A 6,307-nucleotide genomic window follows, 5' to 3' on the forward strand; every position below is an offset into this window, starting at 1 on the left:
AGCTTCTGCATGGCAAAGAACATAGCTAGCAAGATCAATAGAAAGCCCACGGATTGGGAGAAGATCTTTACTAGCCATACAACGGACAAGGTTCTCATATCTAAAATATATTGGAACTCAAAAATTAAATCCCCCAACAACAAATCCTCAAAGACACAACTGCCCAATAATCAAGTGGGTGAAAGACTTAAAGAGAAACTTCCCTGAAGAAGAAAGAAGGATTGCCTATATTTCTTTGGGCTTGGCTTACTTCACTAAATATAATTTTTTCCAAGTCTTTCCATTTCCTAACAAATGGGGCAATGTCATTCTTTCAGATGGAGGCATAGAATTTCATTGTGTATATGTACCATATTTTTCTTCGTCCATTCATCTACTGAGGGGCATCTGGGTTGGTTCCATATTTTAGTAAATAATGCTGCAGTTAACACAGTCGTGCTCTTAGCATTAGTGTGGTCTTCTTTGTGAGTATTTGGGTAAATGCCCTAAAGTGGGATTGCTGGGTCATAGGGGAACTCTATGTGGAGTCTTTTGAGGAACCTCCATTCTGCTTTCCAAAGTAGTTGAACAAGTTTACACTCCCTCCAACAATGCAGTAAGATTCCTTTCTGTCCACATCCCCTTCCAACACCTGTTGCTACTAGAGTTCTTGATTTTAGCCATTCTAACTGTAGTGAGGTGGTATCTCAATGTTGGTTTGATTTGCATTTCTTTCATGGCTAGGGAGGTTGAGCATTTCTTCATGTGTCTATTGGCCATCCTTCTTTCCTCTTCAGAGAAGTTTCTCTTTAAGTGTTTAGCACTCTTATTTATTGGGCAGTTGTTTTTTGTAGATTTGTTGTTGGGGATTTAATTTTTTTGAGTTCCAGGTATATTTTAGATATGGGACCCTTGTCCATTGTATGGCTAGTAAAGATCCTCTCCCAATCCGTGGGCTTTCTATTGATCTTGCTAGCTATGTCCTTATGTCTTTTTATTTTTCAAATCCAAATGGCATCTTTCCTTCAATATCTCTGTAACAGTTTTGACCTTTTCTTCCTGCAAATTCTTTCTTTTCTTTACTCCTGTAAATATTTTTTAAATACTTTATTGTTTCCTTATTTATCTCTTTCTTCCAATCTTGTCCACAATGGTGCTCCCATTGCTCACACGGGTCAGAATTTTTTTCTCTTCCCTTTAATAGTGCCCCCTGATATTATTATTCTTTTTCATATCCATGGTCGTGGATATTTTGATGATGTCTAAACAGACCTATCTTTGCATCTGTTTAATATGAACTTTAGAACTATCAGAGAGTTTTATCCTCTAAATCCATCATTTCCACCTCTAATCCTTATCACCATGAATATCATTAACACAGTTGACTGGCCAGAGATGTAGAACCCTTTAGATTTCTTCTTACCCTGCCCATTAGATAAGATGAATGATCAAGTTTTCTGTTTCTGTCACAAATATGATTTCTATGTACTCCGTTTTTTATGCCCCTACAGCCAGCCTGTTTCAAGTACTCATCACTGGTCACCTAGTTTTAAACAACGTTTTACAAATTAGGATTTTCCCAAGTGTCTTTTCATATTGGTTTTCTCAATCACCAAATTACTCTCCTTGTAAGAAAACAGAGTGAAGAGCTCAGATGCAAATTCTAGTATCATTATTTACTCACTACATTGACCGTTGGCCTTAAATTGCTCATCCGTGTATGGATGTAATCTACCAGAAATATTGAAGAATAATTTTTGACCACTAGATCAAGAAAAAAGAAAAGTGAAGAGTTCTCACATTTTCTACCTTATCTTACAAATAAGGAAAGAGTCAAGTTCAGTTTGTTGGTATAAATCACAAATTGTTTCCTGCAGAAATAAAAACTAATTTTACCTCTTGGGTCTAAGACCTGTGTCTTTTTAAGGGAACTACAGATATATAAGTGGTATTATGCAAATTGTGTCATGTGTTTACTGCTGTATTGAAGAACCTACTCTTTATATATCATTGGAAAACATTGGTTTTTGAATGGTATCTATATGAGAATCTTACATGAACTAATCACACTACATTGAAAACTACGTCTTTGTCCATCAAAATTTTTCTTATTACTTTATTTATTGCAAAGTGTTCTTCCTTAATTTATACATAGATTTTCTCCAGTTAATTGGATAGAAACTAAAACTGACCAAGGATTTCTGCCTAATGAGTGAAGCATGATTGAGGCATGTGTTGTTAACTTCTAGGGATATAAAACTAAACCACTGGCTATGTGGCTGGTGAAAGGCTTTCTCCTAAGTTCCCAAGGCTAGAACAAACAATATTATTTGATAACAGAAAACACTCAGCTACTATGTGGCATAATAAACATGTGAAAATAAATGATTTTATTTATAAGAAAATAACGCCACCAAGAAAAGTGAGTATATATTAAAGAGACTACAAGAATAAAATTAGGGCTTTACTGTCTCACCTGTTCATGTGACTGTATTTCCTGATGTTGAAACTCTCCTCTTCTAATTGTATGTAACCTGATGCTGTTTATTTCTATGTATTTAGTGTGGGAAATCTAGCTTCAAATATGTCTAAAAAGTGTTCCTCTTCATTTACAACATTGTCATTATCAGGCTACACTGTAGTCATCATCATCTTCATCAAAGTTATTATTAGCATCATAAGTCCTAATTATTCAAAGTCTGATATGTGTCTCTGATTTTGCAGTTATTTATATTTTGATTAATAATTTTAATGTTACCACTGTGCATGCAGCCATACCAAAATTTTGAATAAATAAACAAAAAAACTAAACCATATCAGGTAGTTTGACTATGTTCTTATAACAAATTATTGAATATATTTTTGAAGCATTGCAACTTCCTAACCAGTATGAATTAACTTCCACTCTCCCTGTCATTACACAAATATTTAAGAGCTTGAACAGAATTTTCAAGTAATATACTATAAATGTTACTACAATATCATGTGTATATCTAAAATACCCTTGAATGTAATAAACACTACTTTCTATTGAAATATTAGTTATTTTATTCTCGTAAACTTTTGGAAAACTAGATAGTATACCTTAGAAATGAAAAAGGTAAAAAAATAGTAGCATAAAAGTTTTAGAGGGATTCTGTCTTCAAAAAAAAATATATATATGATATATGTATCATATATATAAATGTTACATGTAGAAAGACATACATTTTAGAGAGAATTTGTCATCAGAAATATATACATATATGTAAATTTACTTATAGAACTATTGTACATTATAGTGAAACAGACATCATAAAACAAAATTATAATTGAAAATTCATCAAACCAAGTGCCGGTAACACGCCTATAAATCTAGCTACTCTGGAGGCTGAGATCTTTGAATTTTGTTCCAAACTAGCTCAGACAGTAAAGTACTTGTTAGATTCTTATTTCCAATTAACTATTCAAAAACAAGAATCAGCTCTGTTCTTCAATTTGTAGAGTGCTGGCCTTGAGCATAAAAAGGCTTAGGGACAATGCCCAGGCCTTGCAAACCACCACTACATCAACTAAAAGTATCACATTAATTTCACAAAAGTATCTTTTAACTGCTGTGAACATTTCTTAGAAACATGAGTACATCCCCCTGGAAAATGTTGAGTAAAATGTATAGAATATTTAGGTTTATTTTAAAGACATGACTATTTAGATTGTTTAAGATATTTAGGTAATGATTAGGAATTAAGAATAATGATAGGTAGGTAATATATTGGGACTGGTCTTTTATTCTATTTTATGATAGTAATAAAATGATAATATAAAATTACTGTTCCTTGGTACTTGACTTATAAGAGTGATTGACATTTTTAAATGATTTCCAAAGGAAAAGATCGATTTCTTTAATGCTATCAATTCTTTTGTAATTTCAAAACAATTAAGAAAATTATTCCAAGGCTGGTTTGCTCTAAGGCTATATTTGTTTCTTGTTCTAGTTTTTTTTTTATATTCATAGAAATTAAATTCCAAAAATTCAATGGGTGTTCGCATTCAGGAACATATTCATAGATACTAATATTGGAGTCCCTTAAGTGGAATTGAATTATTTCATTTGTTATTTTCACAAATAAACCAAGATGATTGTGTATTTTGTTTCTTTTCACTGCTATTGGCTCTTACCTTGAGAATACTATTTTTCCTAGCAAAGTAGAAAAAAGGAATAGGATTGAGCAAGTAAAATATTGCTTTCAGAAAATTCAGATGCATAGATTTGTGTCTTCTGTCATTTGCTAAATGTTTCTTCCAGAAAAGGTTATCAATTACTTATAAGTGATACATAATTCCTAGGTATTCCAGCTATCACATACGCTTTTTGATTGATTTATCTCTTATTACACTCAAAATAAACAGAAATCACATCTTTATTTTAAAAACTGTAGTTTGCAAAGAGGTTTTAGCCAAAATGGAGAACATCTTTTTTAGTATCTTGCATTTGGTGTGAAGTATTTTTAACAATAGTTTATTTGCTGACATATAATTCACATGCAATATATTGTTTCCTTGTTTGGTATACATTTTAGTGCTTTGGTAGTGAATTGTACTTTCATATTCCAAGCCTAATTTTCACAAATTTGCATTTCTTCAAAAAGAAATTCTGTAAATTTTAGAAAAGACATTAAAATAGATACAAAATACACTTACAGGAATTTTTCCAGCATACATCCACTATAGTGTGTCTTTTCAAAATTAGTTTGGGGTGATTATTTCCAGGGTCTAACTTATACAATTCAAGTGCATTGTCAATGCACTATATTCCATGTCTAAACAAGTTTCTTACTTCTCTTTAATACATACATAGAAGTGTAATTGCTGGATCATATAATTTTCTTTGACTTTTTGAACACTTGAAAACTTGCTTGCTAAAATAATTGCAGTTTTATACAAATCGATCCTCTATGTGGAGTGTATCAATTTCTCCACAAACGCATTATTATATTTTGTGTCATCTTTTTATATAATGTTCACACTAGTGACTTTTATTTTTCTTTTTTCTTAGATACAATACAGGAGCTTATTTCATATGTTCCTATTACTGGTTATTAATTTACATATGTTCTTTAAAGAAATATCCTATTCAGAAAAATATTATATTGAATTAGAGATATAGATTTTAGTCCACTTATTTATTGGGCAGTTGTTTTGTGTGAGGATTTGTTGATGGGGGGTTTAATTTTTTAAGTTCCAGGAATATTTTAGATATGAGACCTTTATCCATTGTATAGCAATTGAACATCTTCTCCCAATCTGTGGGCTATCTATTGATCTTGCTAGCTATGCCCTTTGCCATGCAGAAGCTCTGCAATTTCATGCAATTCCATTTGTCCAACCCCTGCTTTCACTTTATTTATGTTGGTATAATTTGTGGAGAGGAAGGGCAAAAAACCCAAGTCATTTAAATAGGGATACAGGGGACCCATTGTAACAATGAGATTTACAAGTCATTATGTCGAAAAATGAACTTTAAAACTTTGGCCGGGCAAGGGGTGGGATGGGAGGTTGGGAGGGGGGGTGGGAGATGGGAAGGGATGGGAAGGGAAACAAAGGAAGATGCAACAATGCTTGATAAGTAATGTACTCATTATCCTTGCCCATGTAATTGTAACCCCACTGTACAGTATATTCACAATAAAAATTTAGAGATATAAAAATACTTAAGACTCAGGGTCATTGTAGCATTAACATTGTAGCAATAACAAATATGTGTGCTCTATCTGTTGGATATGTTTTCACTTTTTTTTAGTGTCCCTTGAATTATGAAAGGTTATCACTTGATGTTTTCCAGTTTATTCTTGCTTTTTGTTAGCCACTAATTATTCTCCTGAGCATCTAGGATTATAGGCATGACCTATTGGTGAATGTTTGTTTTTTCAATAATTTAAGTGTTTTCCTTTTTCTTTTGAATCCAAATATTGTCATTTCAGTAATTCTGCACATTCTCAGACAGGTATTCTTAAACTGTCAAGATTATAAGCATCCGTTTGATGGGTAATTGTCCTTTTTTTGTGTGTTTGACATATTTTTTAGTGTTTCTAATGATTTATCCTTCCTAATTTTTGCATATGATTATTAGAATATTTAAGATATAGACTTTAGCTTTGCCTCTAACTAAATGATATATCATGTTGAACAGGATGTTTTAAAAGATTCTTATAGAGACAGCATTGTGAACTTTAAAGAAGGAGGCAACAATATTTGATAAGAAATGTACTCACTATCTTGCCCATGTAGTTATAACCCCTCTGTATGGTATTTTCAAAATAAAAAAGATACAGCAAAAAACGACATTGTT

This window comes from Dipodomys ordii, unplaced genomic scaffold, assembly GCF_000151885.1.
Source record: "Dipodomys ordii isolate 6190 unplaced genomic scaffold, Dord_2.0 Scaffold91, whole genome shotgun sequence".
Taxonomy (NCBI): Eukaryota; Metazoa; Chordata; class Mammalia; order Rodentia; family Heteromyidae; genus Dipodomys; species Dipodomys ordii.